Source organism: Mesoplodon bidens (assembly GCF_964165515.1).
Source record: "Mesoplodon bidens genome assembly, chromosome: 6".
In the NCBI taxonomy this organism is placed as follows: Eukaryota; Metazoa; Chordata; class Mammalia; order Artiodactyla; family Ziphiidae; genus Mesoplodon; species Mesoplodon bidens.
Genome location: NC_138162.1, coordinates 74,123,307 through 74,148,679, shown reverse-complemented (window position 1 = coordinate 74,148,679; position 25,373 = coordinate 74,123,307). Strand labels below are relative to the sequence as shown.

Genomic DNA, 25,373 nt, shown 5'->3' with positions numbered 1-25,373 from the left:
CTATTAATCCATATTTAGAAATAGTTTTAGTAAAAATTTATCAAGATTATAAATTCATAAGATATTAAGACCACACACCATGTTTTAGATTCTTCCTCTTTATATCCAACAAATACAGCAGTCTAGTATTTAGTAACTGGTAACTCAACCTCTATATTCAAACCTCAGTTTAGACTTCCAAGTATTTAGCATTTTCTTTTCATCTGAATTATTTGTATTTTCTGTTCCACTTTATGGGCCAGTAGGTGTGTTGGCAAATCAGGAATATAGTTAAGTCTAAAAGTAAATGATTCAGATCCCTCCCCACCCACGCCCAAAAACAAAACCCCTTTTCTTTAGTTAACAGAAAGCAAAATTGATTTAATGCACTGCATTCTGATTCTCTCTTAATTCTCATTAAATTAAAAAAATAAAACCATTAAGATTGGGACTTCCCTGGTGGTGCAGTGGTTAAGAATCCATCTTCCAATGCAGGGGACGCAGGTTCGATCCCTAGTTGGGGAACTAAGTTCCCACATGCCCTGGGGCAGCTAAGCCGGCGCGTGCCACTACTACTGAGCCCGCATGCTCTGGAGCCCGTGCACCACAACTAGAGAGAAGCCCGTGCGCCGCAATGAAAGATCCCGCAAGCCACAACTAAGACCCATCGCAGGCAAATAAACAAAACACAAACAAACAAACAAAAATTAAGATTAAGAATGAGTAACTTCTAGGCAAAAATGCAAGAGCTAACTAGTATTTCATCATACCTTTGTTTATCATAGTTCCTTTTTTATTGAAGGTGAGGAGAAATCCAAGGGGAACAGGTTTACAAGAAAGGTTTGTCCATGGGGATTTACCTTGTTAAGAGCGAAAGACAAATGGTTTTCCCCTATAGGAAACCTACTCTTGTTTTATGTAAATGTATCCTTTGGTACCACAAATGAAGCTGGTAAGAGCAGATTACTGCTAGAAAGTTCAGTTATTTGTCATTTTCTTGGTCTCTCTGAGGTGGATTATTTCAAATAATCAACAGGGTTAGTGCTCAAATGATAAAGGTCATCTTTATCACAAAACAGGATACCAAAACTAAGTTCAAGCCTGACCTCATAGGTTTACTTCCAATTCTAACACACACACAGAGAGAAAAATAAGACAAAATCTTGGTAATTACTTATTCCTGCCACAGTCTCATACTATTAATCAGTAAACAATATATCCTTCCAAAAACTCAGATTAAGAAAATAAGAAGTCATACAATAGCATGACTGCTGGTATTGCTTCTGGTTGCTATGGAATAAAGGGCAGTCCCTTCACATTCTCATTTGTTGGTTCTCTTACTTAAGAGTGCTGCAGCACCTTTAAATCCCAGCCAGGCAAGTCTCAACTTGTATGACCAATATCAGCTGCCAGTAATTTTACTTTTGCTCCTCAAGAGAGTGACCTACAGGAACAAATATTTCAATTTCTATAATTAAAAATTCAATGAATTTTTACAACAATCTTTAAAATGATTAGAATCGTCCTTACCCTTGTCAAATTATGACATATTATCACTAACACACAGCAAGGGGAAATACTAACGATAGGGATTACAAATCTACTATTTTCTTTAAAAAAAAAAAAACAAGCAAGTATGGTACTTCCCCTTAATGTACAGCCTATTTAAAATTTTGCAAAAACATTTTTAATTGCATTTCTATATCATTTAAAAATAAAGCAATAATGACCTATATACAAAATTATAGTTGGAAGATAAAAATTAAGATATTTATTCAAATATTGAATACAGAATTATAAAACTTTACTTTTTCTAGGAAAAATATGGAGCTCAAACTCTAGATAAAATAAGCAAGTAGAGTGAATACTTACGGCAGCACATTTGCGCTGTCCGCCTTTAAGGAACACTGGTCGAGGAGTAAGGAGCCTAGGGCTCAACAACCCCAGCTCTGATAAATGCTATATGTCCAAGTCACTTAACCTCCGTTTTCTTTCACATAAATGGGGGTTGGGGGAGCTAAACGAGATAACCTCCAAAGTCTCTTCCAACTTAAAAATTCTGTTTCTAAAATAAAACATCCTAATTATGTCTCTACTGGAATCTATATACTTGCACCATTTGGAAGCATGTTTAACTCTAGCAACAGACCTTTTTACCTCTTTAATCTCTACTCCAGCATCCTGGCTACCCCTTTTGGTCAGCTGTACAGATCAGACACAGTAAAGGAGCAGAAGAATATGGCTGTAGAATAGTTAAGTAGAAACAGGGATAAAGGCTGAAGTTGGGCCCCTAAGGAAAGAAGACACTCACTATAGGTGGCTTGAGGTTCCAGCTCCAGCTTCAGACTCAAAAGCTTAGCTGCCATGCAAACAGGGTCAGGTTCTAAAATACAAGTCAATTCTTTGATAAAGCTTTCCTTCACATGGTGTTCTTCCAAATTAGAACATTAAGTTGTTTGCTATTGGGGAGTTACTCCAATACAGAATAAGTAGAGCAATATAATCTACCCACAAACAAATTAAAAGAATGATGTACAAAATATTAATCCCTTTCACCTCTGGGAGGTATATATCAAGACAGTTGTTTTCCTGCATCCTGCAAACAAGGGCTGTAGCCCTTGTGCTTGATCCCTTTTTTAATGATAGGTCAGATTTCAAGTAGAAGACCCTGGAATTACTAAACAAAAGACTTGACCAACAAATGAGAACAAACTTCCTGATTTACATACAAATGCTGTGCTGAGAAGAAACAACATGAAGATCAACCACTCTTAAATACTTTGTTTTAAATATAATGTAAGCACTGTTTCAAGGCTACATTGAGTCTGTTCTTAACATTAGACTTAAAATTTTTCAGAACAATGTAGAACAAAATAGGATTCAAGTTTATTTCAATAAACAAATTATTTCAAATTATATAGCTTTAAGAACAACAGAACGTAATAATCCTTAGGTCTGTGTGAGGACACATGAGGGTTCACTATACTATTCTATATTCTTCACTGTTAGTTTTCAAAGTTTTTTAAAAAGAAAGTTTTAAGATTATATACATTTATGGTACACAGTTTTTCACTATATATTGGCTTCCCATATGTAAACTGCTTTAGATATCAGATAAGCTAATCAGATATTCTAATTGAATATATTAACTTTCTATACTAATATATAACTTTGTAACAATAAAATAATTACAAGAAAACTCTGATACATCTCAGTTTAATTCTTTTCTATATATAACATTAATAGTGAAATCACATACAATAATAGTCAAAGGTCCCAGAGCTTTACTGTAAATATTTCAGACAAAAAAGTAACGTAGTGTCCATAAGAAACTTAAGTATAATCTGTTTCTCAGCTTCCCCTATTCGTCAAAATCAAGTAAGGCAAAAAAGTAAATGATTATTCACCCAACAAATTATCTCACCATTCATACTTTGATTTATCCATCTCACCTTATTTTTAATCTTTATTTCAAAATTTTCTAATTTCATCTAACTGCATTTTCAATGTCTCCTCCTATCCTTTGTTTTTACCCTTGATTCCTAAATATCATCTCCATCATTTCTGCTTTCTAAAATTTGAAATCTTATAAAATACATCCACATAGCTGAGAATATATAATTTCGTATCAAAAACCTAATTTCTCTCTTTTCTTTCAAAATAGTCCTTAAAACCCAATAGAAAGCTGAGCCATTTCAGGATTCCTAAATTAACCAAAATATTACTGGCACTAAATACACATTGATATAAATCCTTTAATTCCTCATTCAAAAGTAAAGTTAAAGAACAGTGATGTAAAGCTACAAGCTATAGACTAACATATCCAATTAGTTCTTATGTCTCTGCTAGAACGTTTTTGAATAAAATATTAGAAATAATGTTATTAACTGTAGTGGTAATATTACTAAGTATGCTTAATATGGCAAAGTGAATTTCTTATGTAGACCCTAACATCACCCTTCTTTTTCTCTATACTGTACTAACCATTATTCGTACTCTGATTTTTCCAACTATATGATCCTGCCCCAATTTACCCTCATCTTACCCCATTCCTTCAGATTAAGGTGTTGTTCTAGGCATGCGGTGTCATCTATTAGCATTCTTTCTAAGGTTTGTAAACCAAAGGGTAAGCTGGAGCTTCCAAAGCTCACGGACAATGCATTACACAAGACTGTGCTACAGGATTTAGGAAATTCCAGACAGCTGTGTAAATTAACAAAAATGCAATATCATAGAGAGGTTTATATTATCCAAGAAAGATGCCTTTATTTTAAAGTTTATCAAGGACAGCATGACTGCAGGTGAGTAACGTATCAGGATCACTATAATGACCTCCTCCCACAAATGACTTTGATCTTCATCTCCATTCCATGGTCACTGGCATTTCTAACAAGACCAGTAAATACTCAAGTAAATCTAACCCAATCAAAATATTAAAATACATCACCTCCCAATTTCAAAGATAAAACCCACTTACTTCCAAACCATATGGCTCTCAAACCTCTGGTGAAATATAAATCCACATCTATTATACAGCTCCACTCATTCAACATTATTTAAAAGGTTTTAAATTTCAAAACTCGGCAGACTTCTAAAAATAAAAGCATAGATCAAATGTTGATCCAGCAGCACAATATCTTAACCTACTATAATCAGAATTACAATTTTTGCCTTTAATAACTTAATTCAATTACAGCGTTCATGGCCTTTGTTAACTAAAGGTAGCCTCTAAATATCTCCACATAATGTGAGGCACCATTAAAAATCGTTCCCCAAATCACAGGAAGGTCATTCAAAGAACTTAAGTCAAACATTTCCCCTAATTTTCTTTGCCACAACAAAATAGCACTGGAGCAGTTCCTAGATATGTAGAATGTGGAAACCAGTGAGCAAAAGCAGTGTTGACAGAAGTTCTGAAGTACCAATTAAAATGACTTTCTAAAGGTCTATGCACAAACACACACATATACACAAAACACTGTAAGATAAAATCCATTTTTCTTAATATAAGTACACTCTAAAAATATAAAGTGACGTTTTAAACAAAACATGTTTTGAAATGTCCTTTAGAAGCATGCGATTATGTTACATGATCGAAACAAAGAATCTAACTTTATCTGGTGCCTGTATATCAATATTTCATGTTGGGCTTTCATCGTGGCACATCAAAATATGCATATTGTATATTTAAGATGGTAAAAGTGATTTTCAGATCACTAATATATCTTTTCACGTGTTTTTTTTAATGACCCTTATGCTGACACTGCATTAAAACTCATCTCCAAGACTGTCATCAGATATAACCAGATGTCAATCAGTGAAAGCCTGATGTGACAGATTGCACTCTTTGGTTCTTTAAAATGTCAGCCTCAATAGGAATAGGGGAAAAACCTAAGTTCTATTGCAAAAAAATATATCCACAAAACAATCCACCCAAAGCAAAATGTAGAGAGGTGGATTTAAAGCATCATTTCTGTTATCTAGCACACAAACTAGATTTTCTCACTACTGTCTTCTACCTTTCTAAATCTGTGCATGACTAAATCACAATATAGGCTCTTTAAAAGAGAAAGATATTATTGCACACCAATATACTAAGGGATAGACACATACAGATACAGTCAATCTTTAGGAGAAAAGGAATCACAGACAAATATGAAGTAATAAAATGCCTATCCTCACAAAAGTGTGTGTACTCTGCATAATACTACAACAGGAAAGGAAATAGATCTGGAAGACATACTGGATCACCTGAGTCATTTCTGTTTCTCCCCTCCCCATGCCCTGCAATCCCCACCCCAACCTCTATTTCCACCAAAATGTCACAGTCCAGGAAAACAAACTGGGTAGAGTATGCAATGCACGAGTATTCAACAATGGAAACAGGATATGATTTCTAAATGTATCTCCCTCTTCCTGCCCCTCTCCAGCAACCCTCCCTCACCACCCCCAAAACTAAAGCATGGAAGAAAGAAATTTAAGTGACTAGCAAAGGGTTTCTAAAATGGTTTTGCACATTAAGATAAACTATGCTGATTGAGACTGAAGAGGGCCAGATGCATTTTTAAGGATGATAGTTTTATACCGAAATGTATAAAGCCATCAATCATTCAGATCTGTAGTTCAGAAATTTGAATACGATTCTATCAATAAAAATAGCATTCAAAAATAATTTTAAAAGCAACAATTACAATCTATTAATCTTTCATACACTCCTTATTAAACCGGTAAAAGAGGTGAGGTGAGATAGAGCAGAATATAAGACTTATCTTGAACTAATGCAAAAATACTTCCTTTCACAGCATGCAATCCTCTAAAATCTTGTAAGTGCACTTGTCAAATTAACATTAAAGTACTGAGCAAAGTAAGTCAGACAGAGAAAGACAAATACCACAAGATATTGCTTATATGTGGAATCTAAAAACAATGGTACAAATGAACTCATTTACAAAACAGAAATAGAGCCACCAATGTAGAAAACAAACTTATGGTTACCAGTGGGGAAAAGGGGGCGGGGGTAAATCGGGAGATTGGGATTGACATATATACACTACTATATATAAAACAGATAACTAATAACGACCTGCTGTATAGCACAGGGAACTCTACTCAATACTCTGTAATGACCTATATGGGAAAAGAATCTAAAAAAAGAGTGGATATATGTATAACTGATTCACTCTACAGTATACCTGAAAGTAACACATCATTGTAAATCAACTATACTCCAATAAAAATTTTTTTAAGTTATGAAAATGCATACCTCTTGACCAAAAGACACAATTTTTCTGCCACCAAACCTAAATTTTAAAAATGCTATCCAAGTATAAACAATATTCAGAAAAATGAAAAGCAGCAATTATTGCCAATGGAAAACTACAAAAGAATACTAGTGTGGAAGATGGCAATGCTCCCCACAGCAGGGCCCCAAAGTAGTCCAAAAGCCCTCAGAATTTGTCCGACTCCTTGACAGGATTTTAGCTCTTTTCAAAACTAGCTGAATAGCATGAAGGGAAGAAAAAAGTCAAGGCTTTAATAACTGGGGAAGAAATGTTGAAAAATGAGATCAACAGAAATTAATTTTTCTTGCTTCTAATGAGAGAGACAGACAGAGAGAGAGAGAGCGAGAACTCGCAGAGGCTTGGGTTCCTCACCACCCCACCCCGCTTTCTCTGTTAATTTGCCTATCCACATACTTGGGAAATTATGTCCTGTTTTAAATACCTCATTGGGGAGCAACAGGCAGGAGCCCCAACTGTCAGACACTTGTCTGGCACACAGACATAGAGGAGCTGGCGCAGCAGGAGCTCAAGCTGTGAGACTCAGCTAATTCCTCTGTGGGTGAGAACATCAGGGCACTTGGCCATAGCTCCCTACAGGGGCCACTGAAATGGTGGAAGCTTCTGACTGTGACATAGGTATGGCCATTATGCTAGACCCAGGCTCTGGGTTTTCTTTCTTTGTTGTTCTTAGCAGAAGAAACAATAGGCAAGCAAAATGCCATCAGTGAAGGAAACACCAATTCCAGGCTCCATGTTATTGGCATGTTTCCCTTTTTCCACACCAATCTCACCATGGAATCATAGACTATTAGTGCTGGAAAGGGCTTTAGCGATCACATAGCACTACTGCTTCATTTTACAAATGGAGAAACTGAGACCTAGGAGGTTTAAGTGACTAGCTTAAGGTTTTTCACTTAGTGGCAGACTGAGTACCAGAAGAGAAGCTTTTTTTCTCCTCTTTACTCTTCTTTGGCTGGCACTTTTGAAGACCTTTATTTCTTAGCCTAGTCACCCTCTCTCTCTTTTCTCCTTCCACATCACCTCTCAATTTAGGTCTCCTCTCACCAACTAATGTACTTTCATTTTCAGGCCAGCTGCCTCACTCTTAGCTTTCCTGGGCTCAGCTCCTATTATCCATTGCCCATTTTTGCCTAAACAGGAAGACCTCTCGTAATCTTGACCAGGCACTGTAAAGTAAAGGCAAGCAATACTGACTGGGTATTACAGCTTCTAATAAAAGTAGTGAGAAAGAAGAATCCAGGAGTTAAAAGTCAGCAATGGGCAGGCACATGTGACTGCGCAAACACAATATTTTGGGACTAGACAAGAGATTTAACCTAAAGTGCTCAGCCAGAGGCCAATACATAGCCGGGGCTAGGAAGGGAAACTCGTGGAGCATAATTATGCTCAGGTTACATCATTAGTGGAACAAGGATATGTATTTGTTCATGAGGGCAGTCAGATGGATAGAAATTGTAAAAAGATAATGGATGATTAAAAACGGTAAGAATGATATATAACCTTGCCACCTAATAAGTCACATTTCCTAGCCTTTTTCCAAAAGTTCCCTTTAAAATGTGTGTCAGATTCACTGGAGAAAGGAAGCAGAGGAGATGGCTGAGCTGAGAGTCTGCATACTTTTTATGTCGGGACTAATTATCTATAAAAATAATGTAAAAGGAATCATATAATTAATTGAACATTTAACAGGAGGAGGAGGATGGGAGCAGGTAAGATGAGGGAGACAGACAAAAAGCCTGTACAATACACAATGCTTCAGCAAAAAAGATGACACACGGTATCAGATAAATTTTCAATTGTAACGTATAAACCACATTTCCACTTTGAGAAAGATCGGGCTATTTAGATCACTGTAAAATGAGAAAAACATTTCATTCTTAGTCAAAATGCTTAGACAAATAGAAATATAGCAAATTACTGAATAGTAACTTTAGATATAGCAGTCAACTAAAATGATTCTTTCAACATCTTTAATGCCCTAACAAAGGGAACCAAAGGCGTTATTTTTCCACTATTATTTCATATTATATGTTTTACTGAATAACATTCTTGAGGTTACTTTATACCTCAAGATTGGGGTTGGCAAATTCTTCTAAAATTACTTATTGCTACAGGTAAACAAACGGTGACCTCACATTTTTCTACTGTTAGTAAAATAACGATTCTAAGCAGTGCATATAAATTGGAATAATTCCTTGATGAACTCATCTTTATACAACTATTGTCATTATTATATATTAATGACTGCATTTTGTAAAAAGTTTATAAATAGGTCTCAAAATGTTTTCAAATGAATTCATGTATAATAGATGTGAAAAGGAAAATATCAATTGGACAATGAAATGGACAATGGGAAGTGTTAAGAGTTTATGAAATGTTACATCATTAATTCTCAGTCTGAGATCCCTAGACCAGGAGAGTTATCCAAACATAAAAAGTATCTGTTACAATAAGGCTGCAAAGTAAGACTAAAACATAACTTTGGGCTAGCACCCTATTAATTCAGTGTAATAACAAGACTGGTTATCAAATGATAATCCAAACCTACAGTTGATAGCTTCATGTCTTTTATTTTTAAAAGGGTAGAAGAGGGAATAATTATTTAATGAGTGTAGTTCAGTGGGCAAAATCTTTCAAAACTTAGGACCCACTGGGAAGTAGATGGTCAGAAGTGTATTAAAAGGATTCTTAGATAGCAAAAAAGTTAGACTGGGTATCTTCTCAGTACTCCCTAAGAACCAACATGTATTGAGCATGTATTCCATGTCAAATACTGAGCAAAGCACATTACATGAATTAGCTCCTTTACTCTTCACAAAACTCCATAAGGCAGATTAAGGCTGATCTATTTTTCAGATGAGAAAACTGAGGCTAAATGAAGCTAAACAACCTGTCCAAGGTTCCATAGCTAATAAGATTATCTGAAATCTGAGTCCAAAGCCTGTGTTTTTAACCAATATACTTATCCTCAATCTACTTAAAAAACAAAACACATACCTACTTGATACTCTAAATACATTCCAATTTTTTAACTCATTTTCATTAAATACATCTTGTAGTTTGATGTGACATATAAATGTCAAATATAAAGGTTTTGAAACAATGTCATATACTTTAAATTCTTAGTGGCATAAATTAATTAGTTTATGTTAATGAATTGGTAGGATCACATTTTTAAGGAAAAATGCCTAACCTATTTTAGCAAGACTAATACTTAAAAATATTATTATTCTCTACTGATGTTTTGGATTCTTTGTGGCATGTCTTATAAAGGTACTTTTAAAAAATATCATATTTTGCTGATTGTACTTAAATGTGGGACAACAGTATACATAAACCCATTATCTAGAGGGAAAAAAGTTTATTTGATATAACTATATCTTTCTAAGCTTACTTGAGGCAGATACTGACTACCACTGCTTCAGTATTTGTCTTCTAGAGTATACTTGTACTGCTGAGGAAGTAAAGTCAATGATGCAAGAAGAACCCAAAAGAGTGAATTCAATAGTTCTCCTAAAAATAAAAATCTCCATGAACAAATATTCGATCACTTCCAGTTTAGAAGTATAAGGCACAGAGGAAAGTGGAGAATCTAAAACTTTTCCATTAATAAAGCCAAGTTAAATATTCAAACCAGACTATTCTAACAGCATGAAGTGGGGACCAAATTCTCCAATTTCTGTTATTATTGTTGTTGACTTAATTAGCCTGATAACTATTATTACCATTTATACTTTTGAGAGAGTTTTAGATTATACCATAAAAAGCATACCACTAATTATGCCATATATAAATGTTGTAAGGATATACAATATACTGATATGTGCAACAATGCCAAATTTATGGAGTACAAAGCCATACTGCCAAAACAGTATGATCTTCAAGTTAAACTAAATTTTTTAGATACAGATTAAAATAACTGCATAAGAAGATGATAAATGTATATGCCTACAGGACGAATGCTGACATTCAGATTATGCCAAAGATATCAATCTTGATATTCTTTTATGCTGTGCTAATATATATTAGTACACATAAAGATAGGCTTTGATGAAAAGCTGCCAATTAAGACAGTATATTAAATTGAAACTCCATAGAAATAAGGCTATTATATGCTTGAATACATATGTAATTAAATTTTTTTTCTTTAAATAAAAGTTCTAATCAGTTCACATTCTTAGTGATAATAATCTGTTGTTGCAAACAGCACAGCACCCTCTGGTGCATCTGTTGTAAGATGTATAAAATTTCCACCAAAAAAGGATAGAATCCGAGTAAAAATGAACCTTAAAAATCAATAGTTTGATACTCTTTTATTTACTCCAGTACATATTTTTAAACACTAATGCTTGAAAACAATTTTCACTTAAAAACAGCACTAAAAACTTTATAGTAACAATTGAAGTAGATAAGGAAAATGTTTTCAGTTGAAAATATTTAAAATAACCAACAAAAACAACACTGGTTCTCAACATTTATCATTTAAATTAAAATAATGCTGCCCCCCAAAAAATTCAAGTATGGGATGGCAAAAGTTAACTTGTCATGTTAACCAAATTTCACTTTATTCAAATCTGCCTTGGCTTTTTGCTTCAGATAAATTGACTAATTGTGGAAAGTGCTCCTGAGGTCTTTTCTGGATTCAAAGGGAATCTATCACTGCTTTAAAGAATTTGAAGTGTTTTCTGAAAGGATCTGCAACTTACACAGCCCAAAACCAGAATGATATTCAAAAATAAAAGTTATGCTAATTAAATTAGGAATCAATTTGAATAGTTCAAAACTTTTACTTTAAAAAAAAAAAAACTCTTCCTAGGAAAATAATTAACTCCAAAAGTATATTTTACTAAGGACAAAAGCAAAGGATGCCACCTGCTTTAGATAGCCCTTTTGTGAACGGTGGAAGTCCCAACACAATGCACTAGAAATGAAAGTGACACCTGTTTAAAGCAGCCATCTGTCCCTAACAAAGCTAGATTTAGTTAAATCCGCTTAATCTTGGATTTCCAAAATATGGGAACACTATGCACCTGCGAACAGAGAGGAATTTAAAATCTGTTTTGCAACAGGCACTGGGAAGCCATACCAAAGAGTTAAATGCAAAGGATTCCATTAGGGAAACTAAGTGCTTATTTTTAAAGTAACTAGAAGTAGAGGATTTTTAGCCTAATGCTCAGCATTAAAAACAAAGCAAGCAAAAAAAATAGCAGACTTTTCATAATTTAAAGGTTTATGTCTTCCAAGACTCTTTTGTAATTTGAAAGCCTCCTTGTTTGGTATTCTCATTTCTTGTAACACAGGCTCACTAGAAATAAAAAAACAAAGTAACATTCCTACCACACTGTTAAGAAAAAAAATTTTTTTAACTCTTCCCACATATCTGATGCTATATCTTCTCTTTTAAACACACACACACACACACACACACACACACACACACACACACACTATAAAATCTGAGACACAAAGATCATACTCCACCTACTGATTTCTTCAGTTGACAGTTTAGAGGAAAGCACATAAAACATCAACTTTCTCAAGAAAAATGAAACATGTTACCAAAAAGTAACACATATCATCCTTTAAATAATAGATTAAATTTATCTTGATTTTACAATTCATTTTTAATTGCTAATTTTTAATGGTAATTTTTTTACTATTAAATTTGTTTCTGATTTAAAAATTGTTTTGTTTAGCATCTAAGTATATTAAATTTATAAACTATAAATTTTTTATTTCAGTACTTATAAACTATAAACCTTTTATTTGAGTACCTAAGTAGAGTACAAGACTATTTGAATACTAGAGGAATAATATACTGTTTTTTAAATTAGGCATAACTACCCCATATAATGAAAACATTGTGAAATGACGCATTTTAGAAATGCATTTTAGTTTACTGTTATACATTTAAATGTACTACAGAAATATGCCTATATACCATTTAATGCAATTCATAGGCACAATAATATAAAAAGACTGAGATAGGCATTATGACATCAAGTGAATCACAGATATTCAGCTATTCAAAACAAGTTACAAGTAACTCCTATTTCATAATTTTAGTTTTAAAGTTTGGACACTTTTCCGAGTTCATTTTTTAGTCTAAAAACAAACACAAGAGAATACAAATACATAATATAGTCCCTCCTAGGAAAAATGTCTCAGAAAAAAATTGTTACTAAGCATTTATCAGTGTGTTAAATTTTTAAATTTATCATTTGTTAGTACTTCTGGCTATTATTTACTTAATCCGTATGAATAATATTGACACACTTGAGTCCAAAGCATGTCTAGCAGCAACTTTTATATCACATATGTGCTTTTAAAAATGAATAGGTAATAGAATTCAATTTAAGTTCTGCTCTCAAATCACCTTGTGAATGAAAATCTGAATTATAGAAAACCTGAGATAGTCGTAATGAGTGAAATGCCTGAAAAAAATTCTTGGACACTGCAAGTAAAAATATTAAAACATAAAATTATAGCATATAATACTCGACTGAAAATGCATTATGTAAATGGCATAAGGTCTGAAACTGTCTCAAGACAGCAAAACTCCTATTAACTTCAGAGAGTTTATAGGACCCAGGAACTTCACCATCCAAAAGTGTTCAGGCATTTGACACTCATCTGAACAGGAAAAAAAAATACAGGTTAGTATTAGAGATTTGCAAGAAACCCAGGTTGGGGAGGGGGGAGGGCAAATATAAAGAAATTTGAGTACTCTTAGAAAGACTTCTTTCAGAACAAACATCACCCTCATTTAAAATAGCAATCACAGGAAATGGATTTTTAAAAAGAAAAGATTTTTTTTTAAACCTAACTCTTATTTTACAAAGTATTAGCCTTAATAGCATTACAATTACCCAACCTGCTCACTGACATTCTGGAGAATAATTAATACTGTCATATTATTCACAGGCTGCTCTGTCAGGTAAATCAATATATGTTTGCTGTTAGAAAGAAGACTATTTAAATAAGCATTTAAAAATTCCAAATTGGAAACTTCAATTTGTGCGAATAAACAGTACACTGTATTTGTTTTAGCACACATTCATTATCAAAACCCTTTACTGATAATTAATTAAACATTACACTGAAAAATGAACAAATTTACAGGATCTGTAAAACTGGGTTACCTCTAAGAGCCTATAACTTGAGGACTGATAAGTATTCAAATCTACAGAGAAAAATACAGTTTTGAAGCAAAGACCAAAAAAGGAAAGAGTTCTCTCTCTTCAGCAGGTTTAAGTCACTGTCCAAAGAAAACCAAAAAATAAATTTAAAAGACTATGTTAAGAACACACATGCCTAGATCTTAACAACCACAAAGAAAGTGAAATATACACACGTTTCAAGTTGAGAAGCTTCATACATTCTTTATGAACAACTTGACTTCAATTTCAACTCTCAAAGGAAAACGAACAGAGAAGATTTAAAAAAAAAAAACTCTTTAAAGTACCATAACTGTCACAAATAACACTGTAAACTGAGTTCTCACAAAGCTTCCTTACGTCCTTTCCCTGTCTGTCACACACAGTCTCATAACCACAATGACAATTGTTAACACTCCACTGTGGGGAAGGAGGTTCATCAAAGTGAAATGGAACCTCACTCGTACCCCTCCCATCTCCACATGAAGGATAAAGCACTGTCAATAACTACTAACCCAAGTATCACAGATGCCCTGCATCCGGTTTAAATCACACACACACACACACACACACACACACACACACACACACCGAGAAAGAGAGAGGAGAGAGACTTTTTAAAAAAAGATCTCTTTCCCAATGCAGCAAAGAACCCAGCGAAGAGGCCCCTGGTTTCAGTGTGTGTGCAAAGGGGTGTGGGGGGAGAAGAAAGAGGGGGAGGGAAGAGTGCCGAATGGCTATTAAGATTGTTTGCAGCACAAAGAAAACACAGTTTTAAAAGAGAAAAAAGAAAACCATGCAGGTGATGATGGTAAAAGAAGAGCAGCTCATTAAGCACAAGGCAAAGAGGGGCAAAAATGAAGGCAAGAGGCAGTGGGAAAAGTTCACCGATGTACGAAGATAAAAATAACAAAACCCATAACAAGGCCCCACAAGTGAACAACAACAACAAAACACCACCTCGTGGGTCTCCCCTTGCACACTCTTGTCTATTTCGGTTTTGAAAGAAACAGGAACCAAGCAGCTTTGAAAAAGGAGAAAATTGAAAGAAAGAAAAAAAAAAACCTTATCTCTTCACCTGACCCTCCTCCTCAGACCCAGACCTAAGGAAGAGCTCCACCGTCCGCAACGCAAAACTGTGGCTCCCTCTCCCGCTCGGCTCGCAGCCCCCCGAGCTCCCGCTCCATCCCTGAAGCGCGGCCGCGGAGGGCCGGGGCCGGCGGGCGGGCGGCGCGGCGCCCACACCCCCGACCCAGCCGCAGCGCGCACGGTCCATTGTAAACAAGCCCGGGGGACGGAACCCCTCGGCAGCGGCGCCACAGCTGCAGCCCCGGTGTCAGGAGTGAGACCCCCCCGCACAGCCACACTCGGCTCGCACACACGGACACACACACACGCACGGACACACGCGTTCACACGCATCCACACGCTCCCACACACATGTAGAGACCGAAGAATATTCACCTTGGCTGTGGATTATTGTGGTGTTGTTGGTGGGTGATGGAGATGGTGGTGGTGGGGAGGAGGAGGAGGAGGAAGAGGAGGAGGAGGAGGAGAGGAGTAGTTGTTGTTGATGGGTAACAGTCGCCAGGACTACGGTGACTATGGCGCTTGATTCACAAGGCAACGGTTGCTATAACTCACAAAAGAGAGAGAGAGGGAGAGAGAGAGGGAGCGAGAGGGAGAGGGAGACACTCACACGGGGAGGGGTGGGGGAGGGAAGAGGGGAGGAGGCGGGCCCGGCGAGCGGCCGGAAGGGGCGGGCTGAGTGCCGTGACTGACAGCCCCCGAACCGGGTTGGGCTGGGCCCGAGGCCGGGGTTCCGAGGAAGGGTTCCGAAGAGACGCGCAAAGTTTGGCAGGGGCTGAGGTCACACCAGGGTCCCCTCGGAGGTGCGGTACTACACGCCCTGGCGAGGCTGGAGGAGGAATTTAGGGCCGTGGTGCGAGGTATACTTTCTGTGAAACGAGAACTGCCAGTTGCAGCAACCAGCTTAGTGCCCAAAAGCCTCAGAGCCGGGAAAGGGTAACAGCTAACCCATGAGACGGGGCGTCGAGGGCGATTCCAGACACCTGTGTAAACGACCGCTACAGCTAAGGAAGACTCCACTTTGAAGAGTGGCTCCGCCTCCGATGTAAACGTCATTTCCGGGGCGGGGCGGGCGGAGGGTCCCGGATGTGCCGCCGCTCTCTTTTTTTTCTTTTTTCCTTTTCCCCTTGCCCCCGCCCCCCATCCGCCCCGTTTCTGAGGCGCCGGCGGTGTTCCCGGTCGTAGTCGTCTTGGGCTTCTAGCATGCCGAGGCGCTTCATGGCGGCGGGGAACGTGCTGGATTGGACGGTCCGCGCCGCCTTTGCGCTCCCGCTTTCCGCGTCCCTGCCCGCTCCCGCCTCCTGAGGCCGCGATTCGGAGGCGGGCGGGCAGCGGGGTGTGAGCGTGCTGCCTCCGCCGCCATCTTAGAGCAGGCGAGCGCGGGGCGCGTATGGGCAGCGCGCAGGCCTCACGCGGTCTCGCCGCGGCGTGGCGCGCACCGGGAAGGTCCGAGCTTGTTCGGCCCTCACTCCGGAGCGAAGAGGCGAAGTCCTGACTCCCTATCTACAGGGCGGGGAGTAAGCGCTACTAAGGAGCAAGAAATTGCCCTCTCCGGGGACTCGAAAACGCATGGCGGTCCCCTTCCGGGAAAGGCGTTGGGAGGTGTGGTAACTTACACCTGTCTGACATAGCACCCAGTTAGTTCCTAGTTCCCGTCATCTTGAGCCCTCGTGTGAAGTGCTCGTCCCTATTTAAAGTTGACGAAACCAGGATGTGAAATAGTACACCCTCACCCCCGTGTCCTATTACTTGGCCTCGTCCTGGTCCCCGGTTACCTAACAACCTGCTGTATCTGAGGGTCTTGCTGCTTCCCGGTGTATTGAGATAGACGAACGGGTTAACATTGGTGATGGATGTTGTTAGCACACAACTGGCTATCTCGAACACCCGTTGGTATCGAATAGCCTCTAATGCCTCACGGTTCAAACATACTCGCCCAGTTCTCTGCAGACCGGAGTCCTGCAGGAACATGCCCCCAGGCCCTGTCAATATTCCAAACCAACACACGCAGCTAAGCTGCTTATCCGGGACAATAACTTGGATATTAGAGCATTAGGAAATCAGTTCTCTTGAGGCTTAATTTTTGCACCTGCAAAATAGGGGTTTGGGGCTTGCTGAAATAAGAATAGCCACCGTTCCTGAGGTCTTTTACTGCCCTAGACATTGTGCTTAGTGTTTTACGTACATTATCTCATTTAATCCTCACGACACCACTATTAGATACATAATACTCTCATTTTGGAGAAGGCACAGAGTCTTAAACGTCAGTGATTGTATTTTACGGCTCTGTATCATGGAGTATTAGAGGGGTATTTTAGGAACCAGCTAGTTAAACAATAGATTCAAGAAAGCAATGTGGCCTTTGGTAATATCATAATGAGTTATAGAGGTTCTTATAATAATGTGTTACAACGTAATAGTGAACAGTGTGGAGCACAGTGCTAAAACGGAAAGGTTTCATGGCGCACCATGGCAGTAGGCCCTTCTAGTCCGAGACAGACGACGGTGTGGTGACCAACAGCAGTTAAAACTCTTCAGATTTAGAATAATAGTTTCCACATACACATGGGAAATAAAGTATGCATTCCAGCTGTATAAAAACTGGTAGTCATTATGAATATTCATTTAATTACATTTACAGATAAAGTCCTCTATTCCTGTAATGGTGTGCGGGGCTGTTTGCTCACCCTACACAGCTCTGAATAGCTTTGCTTTTTTAGTTCTATTGTCTGTTATAGTTTGCCCATCCCTTCCCTCACTGTCAGCTGTTGCTTCTTACTGCTGTTAGTGAGCATAGTTCTATTATCCTCCCCACCCTTTTAATTTACTGCTCATAATCTGCAGGCAAGAAAACCACACAATGAAAAGCTGTATCTCAAGAGTCCTTTGAGGAACTCTCCTTTAGAAAAAGTGTGACCTTTGTGCGAGGACATTGTAACATCGGTTTGAAGCTGCTTAGAGACTTTTTTTTTTACCTACGTCCTCATTTGGCCTTTTTCTGAGTTAGTTATAAATAAGTATTTTAAGTGAGTTCTTTAAAAGTTAGGATTTAGAATATTTCTCCCTGTTTTAGGATAATTGATAGTATTCTAATCATAGTGAGGTTACTATAATATGAATTTTTCAATGTTACCATCACACCAAATCAAATAACCAAGCTACCAATTCAAGCGTAGATTTGGAAACAATTATATGTGCATGTTTTGTGTTATAACTAGTTATGAAAGGTCCCAGAAATCCCTTTGCCTATAGTCATTTTTGATAAGATCTCTGTTGTGGTCATTTACAGTTGCATCTTCACATATGTTGTACATATATTTCAGAAATAAATTATTTGTTAAGTCACAGAAAAGACCCAGCAGTGTGTCTAACATTTTATCACCTGTTACAGTGATAACACACTGGACTCAAAAAGTACCTAACCAAAAAATATCTTACACTGCTTGACAAATTCAATAAACTGCCAATGCAATTATTATTTGTCCAGTATCTAAAATGGGCCAGACACAGTTCCTGTCTGTAAAATGCTCACAGTCAATATCTGTGAATTTAAAATGCTGTGTCCTTCGAACTTGGATTGTTTTTGCTCTCTGCTTGGAGTGAATGGCAGAGACATCGATTAACACATTTGTATCTGAACCACTTGAAAAATAGGAAGCCCTGATTATGTGTGGATTATATACTTTATAAATTACTTTAGTACATTCTCAAGGGTAAATTTCCTCTTCAATATTATCTATTAGGTTATTTCCTCCTATTGATATCTAGTGCATAATCAAGAACTAATACATTACTTTAACATTAATGCTTATAAAAGGAAAAGCTGCATACAGAAAGATAAAATACTGTTACGTGATAGGTTTACTTCCAAAAAATTGTATGTATGAGAATTTAAAAAATTAATGAATTGGGACTTCCCTGGTGGCGCAGTGGTTAAGAATCCACCTGCCAGTGCAAGGGACACGGGTTCAAGCCCTGGTCCGGGAAGATCCCACATGCCACGGAGCAACTAAGCCTGTGCGCCACAACTACTGAACCTGCACTCTAGAGCCTGTGAGCCATAACTACTGAAGCCCATGCGCCTAGAGCCCATGCTCCGCAACAAGAGAAGCCACCGCAATGAGAAGCCTGCACACCGCAACAAAGAGTAACCCCCGCTCGCTGCAACTAGAGAAAATCTGTGCGCAGCAACAAAGACCCAACGCAGCCTAAATAAATAACTAAATAAATTTATTTTTAAAAAAATAATGAATTGGTCTGTGGCAGCTTACCACTGAATTTGTGGTGAATCCTTTTATAAAGCAGAAATCACACCTGTTTAAAATTTTTTCACTTGATTATAATATCTGATTTTCTTCAATTGAGAGACACCTAGAGTCTTAGTTCTCACATGGAAATGAATTGTTTCATTTCAGCCAATATTTATTGAATATTTATGATATGTATAGCACTGGGAAATTAGACTACTGGATTACTAGTTGCCTGTACTATCAGTAGATCTGAAGTTCTGTGGCTGTATGATAATAATCAATAATAATAGAGGGTGATAGAGGCCAAGGTAATTCAAAACTACATAATTTGCCACTATTCTCTAGAGCACTCCTAACTCTACCCATTCCCACCCAAAGTACATTTTGGTTTTGAAAATATTGCGTTATTTTTTTTTCTGGTAGATTTATCTTTCTAATTGTGTTTTCTTTAAGTAATACAAACCAACTGTTTACTCAGCAGTCCTGAGAGATGTCTGTCTATCCTTATATATAACCTGGAATTAAATTTTTACCCCAGCAATGAAAGATGATAATAGAATCATAAGTAGACTATCTTTTCTTAAGATCAAAATATCTTTTGACATACACATGCAGCTTTTTCACTTCAATTAATGCAGAATTTCCATACAATATTTGCAGCATTAAAATCAAATAATTGGAAACAACCCAAATAGCTATCAGTAGGAAGATGGAAGCACAAATTGTGATACATTCATGCAATGGAATACTATTAGACAATTAAAAGGAACTAACTAATGATACATATGGATGCATCTCAAAAACATTATGTTCAGCAAAAGAAGCCAGGTACAAAGAATATATACTGTATGAATCCATTTATGTAAAGTCCAAAAACAGAAAAAACTAAACTGTATTTAGTGTTTCCCTATGATGCCTGGGGCAATGAGGTGGGATTTAATGGAAAGGAGCTTGAAGGAACTATCTAGGGTGATGGAAATGTTCTGTACTGTCCAACTTGGTAGCCACTAGCTAAAAATTAAAATCTAATTGTAAATTAATTAAAATTAAATGAAATTTAAAATTCAGGTCTGTAGTCACAGTAGTTACATTAATTGCTCCGTAGCCACATGCAGCTAGTGGCCACCAAATGGGACAGTGCAGATTCAGATCATTTCTATTATTGCAGAAGTTCTACTAGAAAGTGCTGTTCTAGATCTTGTTTTAGGTAGTAAAGTGTATTACAGTTGTCAAAATCGTAATACAATGCACATTATATCTATGCGTTATATGTCAATAATACTTGTCCCCAAGCCCCAGAAAATGCTAATAGAAGTATTTATTGCTGTATTACATACCTAATTAACCACTTTTTCCTTAATATTTTTATTCAACACTACAGAGAAAAGGACAAATAATAGGTAGTAAAATTATCCTTGGCAAATTTTCAACAATGTAATATATGTGACTGAACAGTAGATAATGTTGGTTTGCTGCTCACAGAAATGAGTTCTGCCACTTTATAATCTTTAATACAGTTAGAAAGCAAAGGAATTGTTTTTGAAGGCTTAAAGTCAAGTCTAGATGATTAAAGAGATTTTTTTTCTATTTCCCTACTGAAATTGCAGTAGCTTAAACATAGTGGAGATCATATAACCTTCTGAGGTAACATTAGGAGTACTTCAGAGATTTTGGTACCAACTCTATGACCAAGTTGAGAAAATCATCTAAACTCTCTAGGTAACAGTAAAGACTCAGGGCTTTTGGAGGTGGAAGGAAATGTTTGTAAATGGATTAAAAGACTTGAATGATCTAAATTCTAATTTTCATGGATTTTCAGAAATGGCACACCAGGTGAATTGATTCAAAATGCTAAACATATATGTTCATGGAATACCTATGTGAAATTAGGAAATAATTTTGGTGGAGTAAATACTGTAAAGTTAATGATATTTCTACTTGCGTTTATTAAGAATTTTGTGAACCCCTAGTAGATTTTTTACAAGATACAGAATATGAACTTAGAGATTAATTTTTATAACTTAGTTGCAATTAATGTCAGTATTAGTAATATATTACTATTATATAAATTTATATATTACTAAATGAAAAGTATTTCATTTTTACTCAATTATTATCAAAAATTATTTATCAGAAATGCTTTTATTGATCCAAAGTCTTTAACTGCCACAGAAATTCTTAAGCTGGCCCTCTCTCTCCCTTTACTTTTTTCTTTTATTTTTCCTCCCTTTAATGTAATATACAGTATGGGGGAAAAAAATCTCCCAAGTTCTGGTAGGGCCATTATTCCTATGTTAAGTGTACTAAAAGTATCTTCCCACTGGAATATGTCAAACATCTCACCCTCCCCACCCCCAGCATCACAGTATATTATACAGCCTACATTTAAATTGTTTTTGAATACTTATGTCAGCTGTTAAAGCATATGACCACATTTTTTCAACCTTATATTTTTTTTACTAACTTAGCCACTAAAAAACAAAAAATAAAGATCACTGAATCAAATTACATGAATTTGTCTCCTTTGATGCCTTTCTGTTTGTTTTGAAAAGAGGGAATTTATGTGCATGGAATATTTTTCCAAAATTTTTGTTTTGTTTTGCTTACTAACATTTTTATTTTGAGGGCCAAGAAATACAAAAAATACACATTGTATTTTGTACACATTGTATACACATTGTATAGTGAAACATTTAACACACTTGCTTCCAAACACTGTTTGAAATTTTACTTAGTACTTTCTTCCCTAAAAGAAATTAAGGTCACTTTTAAGACTTCCGTAGATCTGGCCTAATGTGAAAGCACTGATTACAGCTTGGTTTTGAAGTTCTCCAGTCCCACATCACATCAAACATCTTAAAATGTACCCATATATCACACAAAATATACATAACTAAGTATTGAGTTTATAAATAGCACATTGTTAAATTTTGTAGACATCTGATTAAGTATCTGTTCACTTTGATTTGCAGCTTTCTCTTCATAATTTCAAGTCAACTTTTTTTTCAGATCCCTAACATTTTCAGAGGACCTTGAGGAATAAATAAAGTCCTGAACGTAGTGCTCAATGAATAAAAGGTCCTAAAATGTAGTAGGAAAACAGAATTTAACACAATTTGACTTAGTTTCTTTTTCCTTCTTCCTATGGGGGTGGGAGTTTTAATTAACCAGAAAAACATAGAAATACACTGAGATAAAATCACAGTGAACCATGGGTACTAGTTCACAAAGATCAGAAAACACTAACATAATCAAGAAATAGAAAAATTATTTTCTAAGATGATGACTTAAGTGCGCTTGAACTCAGTACCCTAATCTGGCACTACAATCTTTACCTCATTATAAAATTACATATTATAAGAAAATAAAGAAAATTGGATTTACATTACAGGGATACCCTATTTGTAGCTACAAATTTGTGTTACATTAATTATAGAGTTCTTATTAAATGTGATATCATTCTTCACCCAGAAGAAATAACCCTTAAAGAAAGAATACTAATTTGTGTTGAAGATTGATGAAAGACAAGAAATGTTAATGTGAATAATTTTAAAAGATATGTAAAAGTCTCTGACAAGGAATTTTTCATAGGGTTAAACATGCCTATTTTTTAAAGTGAATATTTTTAAAGATTAAATTCTTGCTCAAATCAAATCAAAAAGATAAAAAGTAAAATTACGTAAAATAACCATGTCATTTTCTTTCAAGTCAGCACTGATTCAATGACCCAACAATGTAATACAAAGCACTATGTTTCTAGAAAAGCCAGAAAATATATCCGCTTCTAAGGAATCAGCTACAGAGATGGCAGAACTGAATAATGTGTAAATAAATGAATCTAAAATGGAGCTTTATTTGAGTAGGCATTCTCACTACTGACAGTAAACTAAGGAAGTAGCCAATATAAGTTAGAGTAATTCTTATAAGAATATTTTTTAACTTAGTTATCTAATCAAATCATTACTAATTATTAGTATCTCTTGAAAAAGCCATATTACTATTGGTTGGCAAAAAAGTTCATTCAGGTTTTCATAAGATGTTATGGAAAAACCTGGATGAACTTTTTGGCCAACCCAATATATTTGGGAATCATCTCTGGAAAAGAAATATCCTAAAAGTTTATTGTAAACTTCAAAAGGTATAAGGCTTACCTGTCAGAAACAGGTAAGGTAGGCTGAAAATTGTAACACTTTTGGAAAGGAAGCTGACAGGAACCTTACTTAAATGTTCACAAACAATCAGTCTGGTGTCAACTATAATGAAGCAGTACAAAGGTGAAAGAAGGAGAAAATGTAACCAGAAAGTATAATCAACTGAGACGTTGTTGTACAACTAGGTATTGTTTTGTGGGGTGCTTTGCTTTGCTTCTTTTTTTATTTGCACAGAATGAACCAACAAGAAACCATGAGGAAAGTAGTAGTCTTTGAAGTAAAATATAGCCAAGATTTGGATTAAGGCTTTAACTACAAATAGTGAGATGATGTATTCTAAAAACTAGTAGAAAGGAAGTATTGACAATAGTTGAAAATGACTGAGCACGTCTAATTTTGTAAATCAACTATACCTCAATAAGTTTAATATTAAATCTGGAAAATCTAAAATTGCATTGATAACAAGTTGATAAAAGAATTAAAAGCATAAATGCAGAAAGATAAAAAAGAAAATTACTGGGGATGAAAAATACCCAATTCCCAGATATTTACTGAAGGCCTGCTATATATATTATAGTAGTTACTATGGGCACTTTGGGCGGGTGGGGGACAAGGAAGAGAGGAAGACAAGTTCTTCCCTGTGCTAGATATCTCCTATGTGTTTCTCCAGACTCATTCACTCTCTACTCTTCTTCACTCTCCTTTCTAGATGGTTGACCTTCCTGGACCACATGATTGCACTCCCATGCTTTTTGGTAGCTAGTTGGTTTCCATCAATGGGCAGCACTGGCAGGAGATTGGAGGCAGGAAGGGAGGAGAATGGGGTCACGGTACTTATTACCCTTTTCCCTCCCTGCAAAGTTGCTTCAAGATGCACCTGCATCCCTTCACTAAAGATTCTGATACAGGCTCTTTCCCCTCTCATCCTAGGCTTTCCAGGTGGTAGTAGCTCCACTCTTCCTTAGGTTAATGAACCATCCTTTTTGATTCGCAACACCCACATCAAAATGGGCCTTTTGCACTTTTTTTTTTTAATGTTTCCTTGGTGGCACTGCGTGGCACATGGGATCTTAGTTCCCTGACCAGGGATTGAACCCGCACCTCTTGCACTGGAAGCACGGAGTCTTAACCACTGGACCACCAGGGAAGTGCTGGCCTTTCGTACTTTATTTTTTATTATTATTTTTTTTATTTATTTATTTTTTGCGGTACACGGGCCTCTCACTGCCGCGGCCTCTCCCATTGCGGAGCACAGGCTCCGGACGTGCAGGCCCAGCGGCCATGGCCCACGGGCCCAGCCGCTCCCCGGCATGTGGGATCCTCCCCTACCGGGGCACGAACCCGCGTCCCCTGCATCAGCAGGTGGACTCTCAACCACTGCGCCACCAGGGAAGCCCCTTTCGTACTTTAAATCACCTCAAACTGCTTTCTTTTTAGTCTGTCGTCTGTTTCTTGTTGGGACTTTGATGATGCCAAATAAGATGACAGACTGTGTATTACTTTGCTTGGGCTGCCATAACAATGCCCCTCAGATTGGGTGGCTTAAACTACAAAAATTTGTTTTCTTGAATTCGAGGCTAGAAGTTCAAGATCAAGGTGTTGGTAGAGTTGGTTTCTTCTGAGGCCTCTCTGGCTTGCAGATGGTCATCTCCCTGTGTCTTCACAAGGTCTTTCAAATGTGTGTTTATGTCTTAATCTTGTCCTTTTAAAAGGACACCAGTCATATTGGATTAGGGCCAACCCTACTGAACTAGTTTTAGCTAAATTACCTCTTTAAAGAGCCTATGTCCAAAAACAGTCACATCCTGAGGTACTGGGAGTTAGAACTTCAACATATGAATTTGGCAGAGGGGACACAATTTAGTCCATAACAGACTCGCTGAGAAAGAAAAACACAGAATAAGTTAGGAAATAATATCTCAAGATTATGACTACAAATTTTCC

The 25,373-nt window shown here is 36.8% G+C and overlaps 1 protein-coding gene across 3 annotated transcripts in view; it reads right to left on the bottom strand.

Annotated features, from left to right (window-relative positions):
- RFX3 (regulatory factor X3) overlaps positions 1 to 15,621 on the bottom strand; it is a 292,426-nt gene extending 276,805 nt beyond the window's left edge. Inside the window, exon 1 of one of the 3 annotated variants that reach the window (XM_081236444.1) lies at positions 15,404 to 15,621. The gene's annotated coding sequence lies outside the window, so the exon portion shown is untranslated. The remainder of the gene's footprint in view (positions 1 to 15,403) is intronic. The other 2 variants (XM_081236445.1, XM_081236447.1) reach the window with 2 other exon arrangements.
- Positions 15,622 to 25,373: the final 9,752 nt, after the last annotated feature.